Raw genomic sequence first — 21,661 nt, 5'->3', positions numbered from 1 at the left:
TTCTGACCTTTTTGAAAATAGCAAGAGTTTGCGTACGTAGCCTTGATAGGCACCAAAGACGTGTGAGAGCGGAGATTCTGAAAACTGTATACGACGTCAAACTCTGGAAAGGATCTTCAACGGTGCTTTAAAAACTATTTTCTGCAGCTTCCGTGCACAAAATTGAAAAATAATCTCAATATTCGTGATTCTGGAGGCTAAAAAAAATGATTTAAGCGCTTTTTCTCAAATACAGAACCGCTTCAGTTTCCCTCTAAAGCTTTAAAGGGGCTCTTTAGAAAAAAATAAAATAATTACAAACCAATATGCTGAACAGAAACGAATAAAAAATGTATTGCATTTGTTAAAATAAAACCTGCAATAATTACCGTCTATCATGACTGAAGTAACATTCCCTTCACGAGTGAAGTAAAATAAATGGAAAAAAAGGTATTGCACCTGGTAAAAGAAAACCTACAATAATTACCATCTACCATGACCAAAGTAACATTCCCTTCATGAGTGAAGTAAAATAAATGGAAAAAAGGTGTTGCACCTGTTCAAATAAAACCCACAATAATTACCATCTATCATGACTGAAGTAACATTCCCTTCATGACTAAAGAAAAATAAATGGAAAAAAGGTATTGCACCCGTTCAAATAAAACCTACAATAATAATTACCTACCATGACTAAAGTAATGTTATGTACATGATTAAAGTAAAATTAATGAAAAAAATTATCGCTCTTGTCAAAATAAAATTTAAAATATTAATAATCCATCAGATTAAAGGGGAAAAAAAGCCAATGCACAAAATAAGTGAAAAACGAGAGCCAATTTCTTCATTCTGCCGTTATCTTCGCTGTGTTCGAAGCTTTCTTTTGACTGTAGGAAGTGTTGCTACACTTCCTACGCAAATATTCATTCACCGACTTCTGTGTTTCCCAGGGGAACTTGTCAATAACAAAAGCTGAAAAGAGAAGACAACAGACAATTAAAAAACTTGCCCTTACTACTTAATTATACTTCATGTCCAGATAATTTTAGCCAATTTCAATAAGAGGAAGCAACAAATAAAAAGCTAATCATCTAAGTATATTGAGCTCGGGGACCAATGACAATGTTTATTGGCAAGTGTGAAATATTGCTGCGGTGAAATAATCTAGAACAGGGATTGCCAAGCTGACCCGGCCTAAAAGCTGTAAACAAATCCACAAAACATCCGAGAGCCGCGGGGGGGGGGGGGGGGGGGGCAAACTTGTGTTTAGGGCAATAAACGATGCTTGAACTACTTTCAATCTATCCCAGTCAAAAGCAGTCCAACTGAACGTAAGGTAGCAGTAGCACAAGACTGCCAAACGGGAACCTGTCTTTTGATTTAAAACACATTCCATTTCTTTTTTTTTTTGGGGGGGGGGGGGGTGGGGGAAGTGCTCGTGTGACCGGGAGGGAGACGGAGAGTGTGTGTGTGCGTGAGAGGGGGAGAGGTAAGGGAAGGAGCGGCGAGCCGCACTTTAACACGCGAAGAGCCGCATGCGGCTCGCGAGCCGCAGCCTGGCCACCCCTGATCTAGAACAAGGCATTTCGTCAATTTGCAATGCATTAATTAAAGGGATCATGAAACAATTTCACTGCTGAAAGAGTCTGGAGCTTGTTACTTTTATTTCTTTTACCTTATCACAAGTATGAGAAAACACACCACGATCCCGGGAAATGTTGCGAGCGCGCTGTACAATCAGAAAGGAAAAAAAGCTAAATTTTCCATCATGCAGCTTATGGTGGCCACATGAACTACTGGCATGACGCCAATAGCGGTTGAGTTTGTGAGTTGAGCAGGTATCCGCCCAACCTGAAGCTAATGTTTTCATAAATGTTGTCATTCACACAAAAATAAATACATCAAAAAATGTATTTTTTTACACATAGTTTTAGTGGTGCAACCTACTCAAAGTCAACAAGGACTGGATGTCTCCAGCTCCCCCATCTGGCCCCCCATTCATGTCACATGCACGTGACATGGAAAGGACTTTAAAGGTTGAGGGGCCCCCAAACTTGAGTCTTTTTTAGTTTTCTAAATAATAACTAGTGCACCTTGGCAAAAATTGTTTGGTGGTCTTCACTGTACATGTGACGGAGAGCCAATGCCGCACTTATTTGGCCGAAGTCTAAAGATTTCATGACCCCTTTGAGAGCCTGCAAACATACATTTTTTTGCAACAGGAACTCTCAAACTTTCTGATATCAGCGAACACAAATTTTTTGTTATTGTTCGCCACTCTTGGCGTTGTTGCAATTGAGCAATGCACAAGCCTAGAGGTCTTCTAAACAATAATTTGCAAACTATGGAGTGTTTGGCACTGGTGTAGAAACAACTGAGGAAGCTCAGGTGCTAAGAGAACCTTAAGGATGCTCTTCTAGGAACATCGTTTGAGAAACTGTGCTTCAGAATATTTGGCTAGAAAGTCCAATTGATTGATTGATTGATTGGGGTTTAATGGCGCAGCAGCGACCAAGGCTATAATGCGCCAACAACTAGGACTATTGCTGAATCAAGGTTGGAGAGAAGAAAGAGCTATAGTAGCTTGTAATTTAATAAAACAATGATCATGAAAGTACAAGCACATAAGATGTGGCAATGAATACGATGAACTATTAAAATAATAGCTGGTCCAGGAGTCTTATATCCTTAAGAAAGTTGAAAACACACTTGTGTGGAATCAACGGCTCATCGCTGAGTAAAAGGGCGAGATGTAATGGTGTATGCTCTTGGTAAACCTTAGCAAAGTGTCTGTGGCGTTCTTGGTCATACAAAGGGCATACAAGTAAGATATGTAGGATGCTTAATGGAATGCAGCAGTGTTCACACTCCGGAGCATCCTCCCCACGCAAAAGATGCCCATGGGTAAGACGGGTATGACCAATTCGCAGTCGGCACAAAACCACCTCATAAAAACGCTCGCGGTGTCGTGCACTCTCCCATTCCTGAAGTAGTGGTTTTACTGCGCGCAACTTATTGTTTATTTCTCGGTCCCATTCCTCTTGCCACTTGCGTCTTATGGAAAATTTTAGAACATGCCTATAGACTCTGTAAGGTATTTTCCACAGGTCGACTTCTCGATCCTTGGCAGTACTTGCTGCTCTGTCAGCATCCTCATTTCCGGCAATTCCGACATGTGAAGGAACCCAGCATAGTAATATTTTCTTCCGTTTTGCGGCTGAAATTAGCCTGTTCCTTATTTCTATTACAAGTGGATTGCGATCATTTCCCACTCTGGCAAGAGCTCGTAAAGCACTAAGTGAGTCGGTATAAACAATTGACTTGTGAAGCTTTTGTTTGAGAATCTTATCTGTGGCGAGGAGTAAGCCATAGAGCACTGCCGTAAAACTACAGGCACTGTCATTTATTCTCCGGACAAGCTGCATCCCAGGCCCGATCACTGCGCAACCCACAGAGGAATCAGTTTTACTACCATCAGTGTAAAAACTTATAAAGTCGTGATACTGTACTTGGAGTTCAAGGAATTCTTGTCTCAGGACTTCGCGAGGAGTGTCTTTTTTGTTGAATTTCGTTAGCTCCAGTTCGCACTGAATGGGAACTAGGTCCCAAGGGGCTGCCAAACTCAAACACTGTACAACTGGAGGCAACACTTCCAGTCCTACAGACTCCGCAGAATTGCGAACCCTCATGGCAAGAGGTGGAACAACTGAAGGCTTGTTACTGAAGGTTCGCTCGTAGCGTATTCGTTCTATACAGTGTAAGGTTGGATGGTTAGGAACCGGTCTAATTCGCATAAAATATGTGAAGCCCAGTTCAGATCTTCTTTTCTCCAGAGAGAGCTCGTTTGCTTCTGCGTATAGACTGAGAACAGGAGATGTGGGAAAAGCACCGGTAGCAAGCCGCAACCCCTGATGATGAACAGGGTCCAGCATTTTGAGAACCGATGTCCGGGCAGAACCATACACAATACAACCGTAATCAAGTCGGGATCGAACGACCGACCGATAGATACGCAAGAGACAAAGACGGTCAGCACCCCAGGACACATGCGACAGGACCTCAAGTATATTAAGCGATTTGAAACACTTCATCTTCAGGCTCTTGACATGCGGAACAAAATTCAATATGGAATCAAATATAAGACCTAAAAACTTGTGTTCAGTTTTCACTGGGATAGGAACATCATACATAGTCAAAGAAGGTTCGTGCAAAACTCCGCGGCGACGTGAGAAACTCACACAGACGGTCTTCTCAGGAGAAAATTTAAAACCGTTGACATCAGCCCATTTGACCAAGTTGTTGATTGTGAGCTGGAGCCGACGTTCACATATGGATGGATTACAAGACGATACAGAAATCTGCAGATCATCGGCGTACAGTGAGTACTGAACAGATGGAGCTATTGCGCGGACAATTGAGTTCATCTTCACAATAAAAAGAGTGACGCTAAGTACACCAACTTGAGGTACTCCATTTTGCTGCGAAAATTCTCTAGAAAAAGTTGTCCCAAGCTTCACGCGAAAAGTCCGGTTTTGGAGATAACTCTGAATGCCACTTAACATTCGGCCCTGTACACCTAAGCTGAACAGATCCTGCAGTATGCCATGGCGCCAGGTTGTATCAAATGCCTTTTCCAGGTCAAAAAAGACAGAGACACAATGCTGCTTATTTACAAATGCCTCTCGCACGACAGTTTCAAAGCGAACTAGGTGGTCGACCGTGGATCGTCCTGAACGAAAGCCACATTGGTACCTGTCAAGAAGATTATCACTCTCCAAATAAAACATCAGCCTTTTGTTGATCATCCTTTCTAATGTCTTCAAAAGACAGCTAGTTAGTGCTATAGGCCTGAGGCTGGGGGCACAGGCAGGATCTTTTCCTGGCTTTAAAAGGGGGATAATGACGGCAGCCTTCCAGGACAATGGGAAAAGACCCTCGACCCAAACTCGGTTGAAAAGATACAAGATGAGCTCTAGAGTAGATGGATGAAGGTGCTGAAGCATTTGATAGTGGATACCGTCCGGTCCAGGGGCAGTCTGTCCGGATGAATCGAGAGCCATCTGCAGTTCGTGCAGCATGAAAAGAGAGTTATAAGGCTCTTGCAAACCACCGGTCGTAGGCACAATCTTTTTTAGAGCGCAGCTCTTAGGGGCCCGTTTCCGGCTTGAGCGGCGTCGCCGTCGGCGTCGCCGTCGCCGTCGGCGTCGGCGTAACCGCGCGGTGCATCATGGGAAATGTCCCATAATGCACCGCGCGAGCCCCCCACCGGGGTCACGTGACCTCGTGGGGGGCACGTGACCCCCCCGAGGTCACGTGACCCCGGTGCATCATGGGAAATGTCCCATAATGCACCGCGCGAGCCCCCACCGGGGTCACGTGACCTCGTGGGGGGCACGTGACCCCCCGAGGTCACGTGACCCCCGAAGTCACGTGACTCCCCTGAGGTCACGTGACCCCCTCCTCGAGGTCACGTGACCCCCTCCTCGAGGTCACGTGACCCCCCGAGGTCACGTGACCCCCGCCGATGTCGCGTGACCCCCAGATGACGTCATCCTCACTGATGACGTCACCGGCATCCACATCGTCATCATCACTGATGACGTCACCGGCATCCACATCGTCATCGTCATCATCACTGATGACGTCACCGGCATCCACATCGTCATCGTCATCATCACTGATGACGTCACCGGCATCCACATCGTCATCGTCATCATCACTGATGACGTCACCGGCATCCACATCGTCATCGTCATCATCACTGATGACGTCACCGACATCCACATCGTCATCGTCATCATCACTGATGACGTCACCGGCATCCACATCATCATCGTCATCATCACTGATGACGTCACCGGCATCCACATCGTCATCGTCATCATCACTGATGACGTCACCGGCATCCACATCGTCATCATCACTGATGACGTCACCGGCATCCGCATCGTCATCGTCATCATCACTGATGACGTCACCGGCATCCACATCGTCATCGTCATCATCACTGATGACGTCACCGGCATCCACATCGTCATCATCATTGATGACGTCACCGGCATCCGCATCGTTATCGTCATCATCACTGATGACATCATCAGTGGCGTCACTGATGTCACCGGCATCCACATCGTCATCATCACTCATCACTGGTGAAGTCATCAGTGACGTCACTAATGACGTCATCGGTACCCGCATCGTCATCGTCAGTGATGACGTCATCAGTGACGTCAGTGATGACATCATCGGCACTGGGGGTCACGTGACCCCCAAGGTCACGTGACCCCCCACTGGTTAGTTTAACCCCCCCCCAGTGCCCTTCCCTCCTCCTCCTCAAGAGCTGCGCTCTAATTCGGTGTTACAGGGAGTTGTAAGCGGCTTTCATTTTTTTCTGCATGTAGCTTATGCCGCCTAAATGATTGCGTATAGTGTTCGGAACTAGAAACAAATTCGAAGTGCTCACCAAGAATGTCAGCCTGTTCGTCAAGGCTTGCAGGACATATTCCATTCCGGCACAAGAGTGGGACAGAGAAAGCGCCGTAGGAACCCTCAATTTTATGCACGCGGTCCCAAACTTCCTTTATAGATGCACTGCTATTGATTGAAGAGGCATATCCTCTAAAGCTTTGCCGCTTGGCTTGTCTTCGAACAAACCTTGCCTGGGCCTTTTTTCTTTTAAAACCAATCAGATTACTTGGAGTAGGGTAACGCGTAAACATACCCCATGCACGATTCTGTTCCTTTTTTGCCTGGCGGCAGTCTTTATTCCACCATGCCTTCGGCCTTTTTGGGAGATGCGAGGACGTCATGGGAATGGCGATGATTGCGGCCTGTAATATGTGTCGAGTGATATGCAGAGTGACATCATCGATGGAAAGACCATCAAGTGATGAACAAGCTAAAACTGAAGAGCTGCTAAATGTTGCCCAGTCAGCCCTCTCAAACTTCCAACGAGGGGTGCGCGTTTGAAGACCAGCAGGAGGACTGTTAAACTCTAAAATAATTGGAAAATGGTCACTTCCATTTGGGTTTGCGATGACCCTCCATGAAAACAGCGAGTATAGTGAAGGATGGCAGATAGAAAGGTCGATGGAAGTAAAAGTCCTGGTCGCTGAACTAAAGTGTGTGGCTTCTTTAGTGTAAAGTAAGCACAGTCCCATGGTAAGAAGAAAACGTTCAACAAGTGCTCCTCTAGCATCCCGTTTACCACTCCCCCACAATGGGTTGTGTGCATTAAAATCGCCTAAAATTAAGTATGGAGCCGGGAGCTGACTGACAAGATCCTCTAGTTCTTCGTACTGCAGCTGGTATCCCGGTGATATGTACACTGAACTAACAGTAATCACCCGGTCTAGCAGTATTCGGGCAGCCACAGCCTCGAGAGTGGTGTAGAGAGCCACTTCGGCAGATGGGGTTGTGCGCTGGGCAACTACAGCAACACCACCAGACGCCACAGAGGAGTGCAACCTATCTTGTCTAAACAGTTGACAATGGCGGAGTACATTTGACCTAGTTTCTTTAAGATGCGGCTCCTGCAGACAGAAGGCAGCAGGGCGGTGTTCGTCTAATAAAAAAGTGACATCATCATAATTACAAAAAAGCCCACGACAGTTCCACTGTAAACACAGAGACAAAATGAAGATTGAAACTGAAATCAAAATTAAAATTATAACTGGCCTTTAGGACACCGCAAGATAACTAAGTGGACACTTGCTTATGATTCATTTCTAAAGGGACTACGATCTCTTTGGGGGCAAAATTCTAGGAAGTTTATTTTTTTTTCTTTTCTACGACCTGAAAAGGTACTGATGACTCAGCACCTGAAGGGACCAGGTCGTCGTCAGAGGGTGGCATGCTCTCATCCATCATTTCATCTACTGACTGCTGGCTTGAGGTCGAGTATGCCTCGTCCAGCTGGCCAGGCTTTCGAGAACTGGTCGAGGCGGGAGTGGGCAAAGCCCTGCCTCGGCCTGAAGAGAGAGCAGACGACGAGGGTGTCCGCTCCAGCTCCTTAGAGGAGGTGGTCTGCGACGGACCCTCTTTAGGGACTGAGGGTGGTGCGAGAGGCACCACCCCTGATGCCTTTGGAGGGGATATCTCCTTTGGTGCCATGGTGTCCATTGCCTCCTTTAAGAGAGGCGCGGCAGCACCATTCAGGCACTGTGCACCTTTTGGCTCCAACGACAAACGTGGTCGTGGAGCCGACCTTGGGGGGGCAGGGGGTGTCGGTGGGGCTGCCAGGTCTTTGGGACAGACCTGGGTTCCCACCAAGGTTTTCGGTGACACGCCCCCTGTGCGTGTTACCGTAGCGAAGGATCCTTTCTGTAGAAAAGAAAGTCGCTTCCTGGCCTCAGGAAACGAGATGTTTTCTTTTACTTTGAGAGTAACTACTTCCTTTTCTTCTTTCCATTTTTTACAAGAACGGGAGTAAGCGGCGTGTGGTTCGCCGCAGTTGATGCAGTGTGGTGGGTTTGCACAGTTGTCTGAGGGGTGATCGTTCTGACCGCACTTGGCGCACGTGGTCTTGCCCCTGCAGCTCTGGGCACTATGGCCGAACCTCTGGCACTGGAAACATCTTCTGGGGTTCGGCACATATGGCCGTACTCTACAGTTCAAGTACCCAGCCTTGATTGACTCGGGAACTTTGCTCAACTCGAAAGTCAAAATGACATGTTTTGTTTTGATCTCTTGCCCCTCTCGACGAAGGGAGATTCGCTTTGCAGCGACAACTCCTTGGTCACTGAGGCCATCTACGAGTTCATCTTCTGTACTTTCGAGGAGGTCATCTTCAGAAATCACACCTTTTACTGTGTTCAATGTACGGTGGGGAGTGACTGTCACTTTATAGTCAGAAACTGAATTTAGTGATAGGAGTGCTGTGCTCTGTTCACTGGTTTTAATCTCAACGAGCAGATCTCCGGATGTCATTTTTTTGGCAGAGAAGTTCTTTCCAACAATGGACTCAAGTGTTTTGGAAACAAGGAATGGTGACAGTTTCGCCAAAGGTTTCTCACTTTCAGAGTGCGTCACCAAGAATCTTGGAAATTTTTCTGCAGATCTAGTAGGATTAATCGCATGTACTTCGGTGCGGCCCCTTTTGGGGGGCCGATCAAGAAAGGTTTTTTGTCTGGTACCCATAAAGATGGGAGAGAATTTCGGTGCCCCGGGTGCACCACCCATCACGGAGCCCAACACGGGGGTAGGCAATGTGCCATAACAAATATGGCTTTGCTGACAACATTACACTACCAGTGCTGCCCAGGCACTATAACCTAGTGTGGATCCGGACAAGGGGTCTATCGCCACCCAAGGTTAGCCCTTGCCGCCAAAGAAGGTGAAAAGGAATAAAAGAAGAGCAGAGAAAAAAGGAAGATAAGAGGGGATAGTAGAAGATGTGGCGACTGACTGAATCATCCTGGTCGGGCCAAGCCAGAACACCCGTCTACAGGACGCAGGGGCCAAAGTGGTGTGTTGCCTCGCCCGGGGGGGCCCCGAAGGGTCCAAACCTACCCCGGGCTCAGCTCAACCACCAGGATGCCCTTTATCCTGGACACGGGCTCGCCACGCACAGCCAGACGTGGGTGGGTCTTAGCCACTTTTACTCAGGGTCTGTGGTGTCGCCAAAGTTGCTAGGGTCCGTGGTGACCCTACTCACCAAGCACCTAGCACCTAAGGTGCAGGCGCCCCCTGCGGAGCTCGGGGTCCGTGGAGACGCCACTCTCCAAACACCTGCTTTCACAGGGGCCCCCTCCGGGGTAGAAAGTCCGAGATAGCATAGGCTAGACAATAATTTTGAGCACACAGCTGACCACATTTTTTTAATCTTGATTCTGCCATCTATTTAATACGATAATTCAGGGTATACTGATGCAAAACCAACTGAAGCCATACTGTACTAAACAACAATTTAAGAACAACTAAATGATCTGATGGTTTCTAAATATTCAGCAGCCTAAAGCTTGGACAAAAAGTCACCTGCCTTCAGAAAATTATACACAAGAAAACAATACTGAAGGCTGATTAAATTTGATCGCTGATATACACAGCAATCAAACTTAAAGGAATAGTGCAACAATTTTGATGTTGAAAGAATTGGCAGTTTGTATTTTTTATATATTGTTTATCCAAGCAAAAGTGACTAAAAACATGTCACCTGGTCCCCAGAAACTGCTATTCCGCTGCATAATCACAAAGGAAAAACCAATTATTTGCGATCTGCAGCCTGGCGGTTACAGGAACTACGGTGACAGCGCCTCTGGGGCACACGCAGGAGTCAGCAAAAACCTGTCCCCCTCCGCTGCTATAGCCCGTTCCATTAGAAGGGAGGGTAATAGAGAAACAAGAAATGCCCTTCCCCTCTCACCCCCCTGTCGTCTGCTCCGCCGAGTTGGATGTACCTAGCATCCGGCTGGCATGCAAACTCTGTTTAAAATCGTGTCATTTTAGAAATTTCAAGCGCAGATTTAGTATGCCAGTTGTCGTGTAATACTATGCTAGATAAACAGGGTCCGATTGCGCTGTGACCTGCGTGCAAATTAAAAAAAAAATTGGGAAAACTATGTCAGATTGGCCGGTCTTCTCCGGCGAAAAGTGAATTCGGCTGCTGTACCTTTTTTTACTATACAAAGTTTGTACTAGTGTCGGCCTTTCGCAAGCATGAGTGGAGGTCTGAAATAATAAATAAAAACGTGCTCTCCTGCCGCAATAGACGCAGTAGTTGAGGGTAGTACTGCCGGCTGACTCAGCTGCTATTTAAGTAACGGAAAAAAGATATGCTCGTTGACCATTTACCAAAATAGAATAACAGAGAGCTATAGGCTGATTTTGGAGCAGCCATAACTATTCTAAGAACGCGAACCACTTCACAACGGCAGCCACGAGCGAGAGTTTGATGTTCCCTACAGCCCGCCGGTACAGCCCAAAGATGGAGAATGGCAACTTCCTGGTTTGTTGTCTGCTAGCGGAGTCAAGTGCATGCCCTGTCCTTCGTTTTAGCCGCCGAACTTCCCGGATGTACAGAGAGGGCACTGTTGTCGAACAAAATGCTGCCGCCCAGAGAGCGCTAAATGGAATGGTCTATACTCGCCGACAGCTCCGTGGCAAAACCACTTTTGTATTCATCGCTCGCCACGACCTTCGACGATGCTAATCCTTTAAAAGCGGCTGGGGTCTCCGAAGAGAGAACACAAGGGGAAACCACGTGATCCCCCAGAGTATGTCACTCGAAAGGCTATGTGGAGAGTTAAGAAGCCCTTCGACTGTCGATTTGTTTCATTATTTTTAAATAAAAACTAGAGCTCGCAAGAAATTACGGTTTCCTGTTCGTTCTATAGGTGACAACGATTACTTTCAGCAGTATATTGGCCATAGTCCGAAAATCGTTGCATGGCCCCTTTAAGCCGATTGAACATAAGAGTGATTTTTAATCTGGGCAAAAATTGAAGTATGCTAAAGCTGGAGCAGATTACCGGAAACCGGAGGTCTAGTACAGACGTAATGACACATAAAGAAGACATACCTGAACATTAGCTAAAAAGCCATCCATGAGCACCGAGACAAATCCAATATGTGTGAAGAGTATAACCTTAGCAGTTGTTCCAGTTAAGCTTGATTGCGATAGTGCCTTGCCATTTCTACTTTACAGCAATTTACTTACCTATCAAGTCCCTAACTCCCTCTTCGGGAAGCCTCCCCTTCACCGCAGAGCCAGTAAGGCAGCAGTTGGTCAGGGCCTCCGTCCCAAAGACAGCGACCGCAAGGTCCAGTGTGAAAATTGATGGCTGCTTGGTGTCCACCAGTTTCAGTCTTGCCTCAGGGACATTGATGTCTCCAAAGGATGTCTGAAACATAAAAATAGCACCGAATATGTTAATTACATCGATTTGAAAGCTTTTCAAATGAGCACATAAGCATAAATGGCTGTGACATGCTGGTGGTTAAAAAGCACTTGATGAACAGAGCTAGCTAACAGTGAGTGGTTAATTGGGCCAGCTGGTACATTGTATTAAAATGTTTAAAAGCCCCGAAAACAACAAGGACTAAGACAAAGCTAGACAACGCAAGGCACACTTGCAAAAGCTGGTTATTTGGGAAGAACATTAACTATATAGGCTCCATCGGCCAGCTTAGTCACCTTCACTTCGAGCAAAGCATTTTTGTTTAATAGGGTGATTGATGCCTCACCTATACACACTTTTTTCCTTTTGCCAAATTTTCGTATGCCTCGTGCAGTTCTCTGCTTGCCTTGTCATTGTATCTAGCAAGAATTTTAACATCATGTAACACCGGGGAGCAGGAGCACCTACTGCAGTGAATGGCAAGGTGGCCAGCTGGGCTAGCTCACATTGCAGCAGCGCGCTCACAGGCACGGTCATTCACATGCCTGCCCCTCTGGCCAATATCCACTGCTCCTCACAATAGTGGTATCTGATACACAATGCTCGAGGTACACTCAGCAAATTGATTCTTGTGTTTTATGCTGCAAGGCTCAGATGGCTGCTCGGGGCTCTTGACTCTGTGGCAGAGCCGAACCATCTTACTAAGAGCCAAGAACATGGCAGGAATGCGCTAGCACTGACCAACTTTCTTTTTGTGGGTGAGTGTAAGTATTGTGCCACAGCTGGTCTCACGAGCATGTTTGCTTATGCCTCTAAACTTTTTAACAGGCTTTTGGAGACCTGAATTAAGCGCCGTTTACACACTTGGAACCGAGTACGAACGAGAGAAAAGAGCGGTTTTTAAGCCTCTTGCGATGGCGTAGGACGCGATGCACTGCTGCGGAGCAGGTTGTACGCCGTCGCAAGAGGCTTAAAAACTGGACTTGTCTCTCTCAGTCATACTCAGGTGCAAGTGTGTGAACGGCGCTTTAGACGCATCTGCGGATAACCTGCTTTATCAGTCGTGCAATCTGTAGCGCAAAGCTATCTTGCACAGAGTGGCCACAAAATTTCTTGAGAGAGGTCTCCAAACACGTTAAGACTGCCACTTTTCTTTTTTCTTTTTTTGAGGGGCATTGCCAATGTTTTTGGAGGCCTCTCTCAAGCAATCTTGTGGCCATTCTGTCCGGAATAGATTGCGCGACAAAGAGAAGCAGCCTACACGCAGATATGTCTAATTCGGGTGGCCGAAAGCCTGTTAAAAAGGTTTAAAGGCATAAACAAACCCGCTCGTGGGAAGTCCAAGGTGAGGCCAGCTGTGACACCATACTGTCGAGACAGGTTATAATGAAGTCGGTTATAAAAAAATAGCGGCTACAGCGAAGGAATCACGATTTCCCCACTCCCTTTTGCACTTTGTTAACTGAATTCAGTTTAAAGGATATAGCGGATATAGCAAAGTGATTTCCGATTCCCATTGTCTTCGTTATAACCGGTCTCGACAGTACTTACATTCAGTATCACACAATTAAGGAAAGTTGGTCAGCGCTACCGCATTCCTGTGGTGTCCTCAACACTCGATAAGATGGTTCGGCTCTGCACAGAATCAACAGCCCCAAGCAGCCATCTGAGCTTTGCAGCATAAAACACAAGAATAAATTTGCTGAGTATGTCTTAGGCATCGTGTATCAGATACCACTATTGTGACGAGCAGTGTATATTGGCCAGATGGGCAGGTGTGTGAATGACCGTGCCCATGAGCGCGCGGCTACCATGCGCCATTCACTGCAATAGACGCCACTGTTCCCCGGTGTTGTATGATGTTAAGATTCTTGCTAGATACAATGACAAGACAAGCAGCGAACTGCAGGAGGCATACGAAATTTGGGCAAAAGGAAAACGGTGTAAGTGAGGCACCAATCGCCCAATTAAACAAAAATGCTTTGCACGACGTGTCAATGACTACGCTGACCGATGGGGCCAAGTAAGGAGCTATGGTTCTAATAGTTGCGAATCTCTAACAGGCACATTTTAACAGGCACATTTTTTGCTAGAACCTGTGGCTCCTTCACACTTCTAAAAAGCACTATAGCTGCCGATTGATTTTGCTCGTCAAAAAAAGACTTATCAACTGTTCAGGCTTTTTACCCCGCCGTGCCCGTGCAATGTACTCGGGAAATCCGTTTCCCAAGTACAACCCTGTTATATACCAGTGCTCGTCGGCGGATTAGAAAACCAGCTTTTAACAAATGCCGTGCCTTATTTCGAGTAGGTTACCTCTGCACATTGCTTGGCAAAGACCAAGAAATATGTGAGCATCGAACGGAAACTGTTCATAGCACCGGGGTCCGATTTTCGTCTCAACGAGAGTAAAGGAGCTAAAAGACTTTTTGCAAACACGTTGCTTTCCAGTGCGAGAAAAAGAAGAGTTTGGGGAGTCAATGCCACCCAGATACAAAGACTTAGCACTTAATTTTCTGTCACCAAAAAGGGGACCACCCAGAGCAGAGATTGAAAATGAGTGAAGCATCACCGTTCAGGTGCGACTCATGTTCTCACTTAATGGGTAGTCAAGGCTGACATGACACTCGTGTTCAATCCGTGCATCGCACAAACTCCTTTTAGGAGGCATAAGAAATCGGTGGTAATGCCTCGAGTTCATCTAGGTTGTGTTGGTTTTGTCCGCCATGAAGTGTCAATCCCCGACAAAAACAAAACAAAAGACGTTGATGTGTCATCTGTTAAGTGAGATTCAAAAAGCTGCACCTCCCTCCACTGGTGCCAAAGGGCAGCGTGCTGTCGCAAACCGGCTGTAGCTTACGACAGAAAGAGGGCAAGCGAGAGAAGGGAGGCAAGCGGCAAGGCCATTGCAATGCGAGGAGGCATGTGACAGAGCTTTGGACGAGACTTCCTTAAGTTTCTGAAAAAGTCCTGTCGACTTGCCGTGCTTTGTTTAGAAACGCCAAAATTTGTTTTGCTATTGTAGGTAAGCTGATATTCTCTGGTGTGACATCTGGGAATGCAATTCCTGCCTTCTGTTCTAATGGAAAAACTTTCTCCAGCAGAAAAAAAAAAATCTCAGACCAATCTGCTCGTCATCGGATATTTCACACACTTCTGATGCGCGGCGTCAAAAGCCTATGGTTGTGGTCCGAGCGTCAAAATAATCTGCTCAAATTTTGGCACCCAGAGTCAAAATTTGGGCAGATTATTCTGTAGACCCGCAGGTGTGAATGAGCCATTAGGGTTAGGAACAAGACAAGATAAAAGATGGACATGTTTAACTGCGATGCGAAGAGAGGAAATCGTTACATACCGTGTTCTCCACAACACTCCCTTGAACCACAGGGCCCGTCGCTCCACGAGCCTCCAGAGCTGCAACGAGGGTTGGCACACCTGCCAGTAGGAGGCATTCATCACAATGACATTACAATTAGGTATTCAAATTATGAAAAAAAATAATGGTTAACAACCGTCAACACTGGCATCATAGCCCCTTTAAAGCTACACATAAGTTACACCTGGTTTAACATTAAGGAAAATTTAGAGAAAGTGCACACGATTAAAGCAGACACTGCGCCTAACTTGCTCCTAGACTTCAAATTTTTTTAAATGAATGGTGAAAAAGCAGGAAGCTCTGAAATCCACGCCTACAATCCCATGCTTGACATGTGTACGCTCACCATAAAAAGACCATTTTTGAAATAATCCGAGCACTTTTAACTCACGCTAGAAATATCATGGAAACATATTTTCGTCTTCAGGCTGCTCTCCCTTCAGACAGCTTCGCACCCCAATATACCTTTTGCTACATTCCCGAGCGCCTCGGCCCGCACTCAAGGAATCATGAAAATGGTGTTCCTTTAGTGATTGCTAATTTCAACCAATTCCATGGTTACACAGGCTTTTGAGCATAATTCGGAGTCACCCTGAACAAGCGACTGATACACCCCGAGGACCTGTCATTTGACTTTTAAGCTTTTTTTGTCAATGTCAACATTATTGATACTGCGCATGCAGTCCACCTGTCAACCTGGCTAAGCTGCAGAAATCTCTTACAATGTTATCATTCTCATGATTGTTGTTTTAGCAGGAATTGCTTAAAAAGCAGAATTTACAACAACAAAAACCAGGATTTAGCTCGGAGTCAGCGGGGCTGTTTATAGCCTTTTTAGCGTTTCGAACTTAATATCAGCGTCTTCAAAGCTGTACGATAATGATAATAATGTAAGGGATTTCTGCAGCTCATCCAGGTTCAGGGGTACACAGCACGCACAGTATCAGAAACATTGAGGAGAAATTTTATAAGCGACACAATAGGTCCTTGGTGTATATCAGGCGCTTCTCCAGAGTGACTCCAAATTATGCTCAAAAGCTATGTAACCATGGATTGGGTCGAAATTACCGATCACTAAGGAGCTTAAAGGGGCCCTGCAATCATATTTAAGCGTCTACCTTTTTTACGGTTTCCACGTCTCTTGGGGTTGGGGCAAGCCAGCGGGCACGGAGACAGTAACTAAATATCAGTGCGTCATAGTTTAACCGGACGACGCGGAAACCTCCTCCACCGACGACGGCGACCCGCGGTACCGAAAGCGCGCAAAATGTGACGTCTTTGGTCCTGGGCTTGCCACTGGTCAAAGCCGCTAAAAGCTTTTTTTTAGTCGAGATACAAAATATAAGTGTCGCGAACCGTTTCAATTGTGTATGAAAGTAGTTTTTGTTCACTATTTTAGATCAGAAAAGAAACAAATGCAGTTTAGAAAGTACGGAAACGAGAAATGACCCGTCACCATACCCGCCACCAAGCGGCGGAAAAAAACGGCGCATACTAGAAAAGGCTAGTGGGATGAGGTAACGACAAACGAGAAGCGTAGAAAGGTCCCGGATGTACGCGGCGGCGCTGTGGTCGTAAACCAGCTCAAGAATTCGACCGGTTCCGAGCGTTCCGAAGGCCCTCGGCGCCAACGTTTGTTCGGCGCGGGCCCTGTTGGCGATTTGGCCATTTGGCGGTGCGTCAGCGCGAAGTGGCTCCCGTTCTGAACTGATCTTTACCCCGTGTTTGCTGTTGTTTGTGGCCAATGAAATGTTATGCCGAATTAGTGTTTAGTTGCGCTGCAAATGCAATACGAGCTGCCCTGGCCGCCCGCTTCATACAGCCTATCCAACATGTGCTTTAGTGGCGCCCTCTCGAGCCATCGACACGGAGTGCGGCAACCGTGTGCGCTCGATGAGCTCACTACTCCTCCTCTAGTTCAAGGCCACTCAAGGCAGGACCTACGACGTCATGCAGAAGGTTATATTTTGCTTGTTTTTGCAATTCTAATTTGCCTATAACTTTTAAAATAAAGCGAAATTTGAGAAAAGAAAAGTTGGATTAAGTTAGTACGTTCAGTACGCTCAGGTTCAGTGCAAATTAAGAACCAGTCAAAAAGTCATTGCAGGGCCCCTTTAAGGAACACCGTTCCCATGATTTCTCTAGCACGGGCCGGGGCACTTGGGGGATATTGCAAATGGTCTATACCCGTCAAGTCTCATTTCCTGACCTTAGTCAGCTCACTTATCTACTTCAGTGGCTGTCACTTTTGTCGTCAACATTGCACTTCTAGCGCACATTCAGTGTTTTTGTGCATATTTCTCTGCTTTCGACACGGGCACTCACTGTCAAGATGCCGCTTCACAAACAGTTCCCAAATTGAGACAGATCACTGCGGCCACTCCATATCACACCTTGAGCGGCCTCATTTCACCTATGTACAGCAGCAAGTTTAAACAGTGATGCACATGCTAGTCCTGTATGCAGAGCAGCAAATTAAAACATGCAAGTTGACACTGTGAGTCCAAACACAAGAAGGGTCCGCTCTCGCATCACAATTCAATGCTTCACCGTCACGGATATCCCCTACCCTGATGTCGAAAAAGTATTTCCTGTATCTGCATTTAGTTCAAATGAAAACAACTTATGGAATGACATAAAATAGTAGTAGCAGTAGTACTTATTTCGGGATATGAAGCGGCTTGGTAACCTTTTAACGCAAAAAATTAAGGGAATGCGTCCTTCAAAAAGTTTTTTGCTTTGTTTTGCACACATGTTTGCAAGAGTGGCCTCCGGCACCACCATCTTGCTTGCTGTGGTGCACGTAGGTGCGCTGTGGGTCGTGCCATAATCCGATTACGCCTACTCAAGGCATCATACCGTAATCATATTATGGCGCAGCCCACGTGCTCCCCAGCAAAGAAAATAGCGGCGCGCAGAGGACATGCCCTCAAACGTGTATATGTAATCAATTACTAAAGTCTCTTTTGGTGCAAATGGACTCCTAAACAAAAATAAAATATGCCGCGAATTCGCAACATCGGGCAGTTAGGCCTGGACAAATAGATTAGGCATGTCGAACCAAAAAAAAAAAAAAAAAAAGGTTTTTAAGAAAAACTTTTTGCAATAATGAGAAAAAAAATTCTTATTAGTTTGGTGCAAATTCAAAATATAAAAACTTTGAAAAGATAAGCCCACTGCTTTGATTCAGTTCCATGCGCGCTATGGCTGGCGGAGCTTTCTAAAGAAGGGGGGGGGGGGGGGTTGTGTCGTGGCAAGCTACAGCCCTGGGTGCCGCTGACCCTTGTGACGCCACTGCGCCTCAGCCTTATAGTAATCACAACAATTGGGAATATTCCACTCCATAGTTGGTGACAGGTCAAGAACAAAGTGGAAGTTCCTCCGTCCTCTTTCCACTTTAGCAGAGCGAATGGTGGAGAGGAGGCAACCTCCCCTCCAGCATTCGCTCTGCTAAAGTGGAAAGAGGTCGGAGGAACTTCCACTTTGTTCTTGACCTGTCACCATCTATAGCTAATCATAAGAGGACTGATGTAACCTGGGAGTTTCCAGATATTTGTAAATTCAGTCATACGTTCCAAAGCAGGGAGAAGGTCGTCCAGCATGAAAGCCATCGGTGCTTTTCCCTCGACGACCTTCGTCTCGGCCTCCTCCGCTCTGGCCTCGGCCTCCTCCGCCCTGGCTTCGGCCTCCTCCGCCCTGGTCGTGGCCTCCTCCGCTCTGGCCACGGCCACCTCGGCCCTGGCCTCCGCGTCCCCAGCCCTTGAAGTCCCTGGTCTGGAATCGGCCCCTGAGGCCCTGGCTTCAGCCTCGAAGGCCCTGGCTTCGGCCTCGAAGGCCCTGGCTTCGGCCTCGGAGGCCCTGGCTTCGGCCTCGGAGGCCCTGGCTTCGGCTTCGGAGGCCCTGGCTTCGGCCTCGGAGGCCCTAACTTCGGCTTCAGAGGCCCTGGCTTTGGCTTTGGAGGCCCTGGCTTCGGCTTCGGAGGCCCCTGCTTTGGCCTCGCTGGCCATGGTCTGGGCCTCGCTGGCCCTGGTCTCGGCCTCGCTGGCCCTCGTCTCGGCATCGCTAGCCCTGGTCTTGTCCTCGGCTCCAGGCTTGGCCTTTTCAGCGGGGCAGGCCTGGGCAGGTACCACGACATGAGCTTCTGGCGCGTGCCCAGAAGATGCACCGAGCTATAAACAGCAAATATAAGCAGTAATGATAGATTATCAGAGTTGCACAACAAAGTATAACATTGGAATTCTTAAGCAACTGCTCCCCAGGAGTCACACTCACAAAGTTGCATTCCTGCTGCCCACTGACTTTTTCTAATGCTTAGGGCAGCAACAACTATTGGTGTTTCACGGACTCCTTCTGGATCGGCGGAGATGATGGGTGACCCCGTTCATGGTGAATGGAAGGGAAAGTTTAGGTTGATGATGAAAGTAATTTAATAAACGAATATAATTGATGGCTAGTGTAAAGTGGACTTCTCTTACTGACACATACACGAGAAAACTAACCCGAAACTGTGAACGGTTCTCCCCAATCTGAGGAAAGACAAGTTGTATTTCAGGGCTTGACTGATGAGGCTGGGCTTCGCGGACCCCTAGAATGCCTTCGTGGACGCCAAAGGGTCGGCGGACCCCAAATGGTCCGTGGACCCCTATTTGAGAAACGCTGGCTTTGAAAAACAACAATGTATGTCATATGCCTTCACAGTGCAGAGGTCACTGAGCCAGTAAATCTATAATCTCCAGTTACCTGAGTGGTCTGAACAGCTTGTAGTGGGCCTGAATGAACAAATGACCAGTACACTTGAAAAAAAAAATTAATTACATTAAGAAAAATAAGTCTAACCAAACACCAAAACGGCAAGATCATATGAATACTGATATGCCATCAATAAAACTAACACTTTTATAACAAAACGGTTTGTATACGTAGCCCCCGACCTTTAAATTCCTGCCGCAGTCTTTTCAGCAACTTGTCCTCCACACAGTTCTTTCTCTTTGAGGACTGCTTCTTCTGCAACGAGTGATTTCAAGAATAAAATCAGTAAGCTTTAGCAAAATTCAAAACATAAATGGAAAGTTCAGAACTTGCTCTTGAATTTCTCATTGTTTTCACTTTTAACTAATATTTTCTGCACTTAATTTTTTTTTACACCGTTCCACTGATTTCGAAGAAAGCGAACTAAATAAAAGTTAATATTAAATTTTCTTATCGTAGTTAAGGCTCATGGACCATGCATCGCACGTGCACAAATTATATTTAGAGATAAGACATTGTTCAGCAGTTTTAAAAATATTATAAAGCCCTGCTATGCAGATGTAGTCTGGTGGACCTTGTTATAAGCCATTTCCAAGAGCAACCAGAAATTTTCCACGAGATTTGGATGCTAAAACAGCTCCTCAGTATACTATGTGTCTTTATGCAGCGGTTCCTCCTTAGAGTAGACGTAGAAGCTGGACTTTGGACTGATCATGTTACTCTGGCATTGCGGCACCAAGCGGCTCAGAAGCTGCTGAAGCAGATGAGGAAGCACAGAAAAAAATACTAAAAAAAGTAATGGATTCTGCAGAGAGCAAAGCAAGACGGAATACCCGGCCTCGTCATTTAATCCTGAACCCCATGTCAGAATCGACAGATCAGCACTCCCATCAGTTGCGCTCAAAGCCAGTGGTGCACAGCCAAAGGGGCATTGTAAAGCCTACAGATACCGTTCCCCAAAGTTTGCTTAGCTCACTGTCCTTTGAAGTGCCGTTCCGCTGATTCACATACTTGTCGAGCAGTTCCTTCAGCTCGGCCCGGCAGTCTGAAAAGCCACAAAATAAAATGTACCAAAATACAAGTTACAGCTAATTTCAACACCTGAAACACTTGACAGCCTATAGAGCTATAAAGCAGTACGTAAATCAGCCAGCCCAAACCTAGCAAGCCCGCCCCGCTCACAGAAACTTTGGAATAAACATAAAAAGAGAATAACGTACCTCCAAAACGGACGATCTGCGCTGGGTGCAGAGTCGTGGTTCCCGTAGCCCGACCGGCTTTGTCTGTATTGGGCCAATCGACATTCACCCAATGTTTCAGGGCTCCCTCCTTGTACTTCGGCCAAGCTTTTGAGTTGTGCGTTGCAGGGTCGTAACCCCTAATTAGTTTCACCGTCTCAACCGCCATTGAACCATCGTCAAAGCTAAATAGTGCTAGATTTTCCATCGCACTGTTGTGAGCGTTCTGAACCTTGTCGCGACCGGCCATCTTGCCTCTCGGTCTCTCGGTTTCGATCTGGATCTGGATGTTACCTTCAAACCGAAACTGTCTAACGGCTTCTTGACTTTCTTGGTTTGGTTGAATGCAAGGAAACGGCTGACGGCCATCGGCCATCTTCGAAGAAACACGGAACATGCAAACCATAAAGAATACCCGAAGCTGTGAAGCATGCCAAGTACAAATGTTAACAAAATTGCCGAAGTGTGGCTTTTCTGCCATT

The 21,661-nt window shown here is 46.5% G+C and overlaps 1 pseudogene; it reads right to left on the bottom strand.

Moving 5' to 3' along the window:
• Nucleotides 1–21,429, bottom strand: part of LOC121046377 — a 31,796-nt pseudogene extending 10,367 nt beyond the window's left edge.
• Between the last annotated feature and the right edge of the window lie 232 nt (nt 21,430–21,661).

Source organism: Ixodes scapularis, unplaced genomic scaffold (genome assembly GCF_016920785.2).
Source record: "Ixodes scapularis isolate PalLabHiFi unplaced genomic scaffold, ASM1692078v2 PGA_scaffold11__112_contigs__length_91849675, whole genome shotgun sequence".
Lineage (NCBI taxonomy): Eukaryota > Metazoa > Arthropoda > Arachnida > Ixodida > Ixodidae > Ixodes > Ixodes scapularis.
The sequence above is the reverse complement of the archived record's forward strand: the minus strand, read 5'-3'. Positions and strand labels throughout refer to the sequence as shown.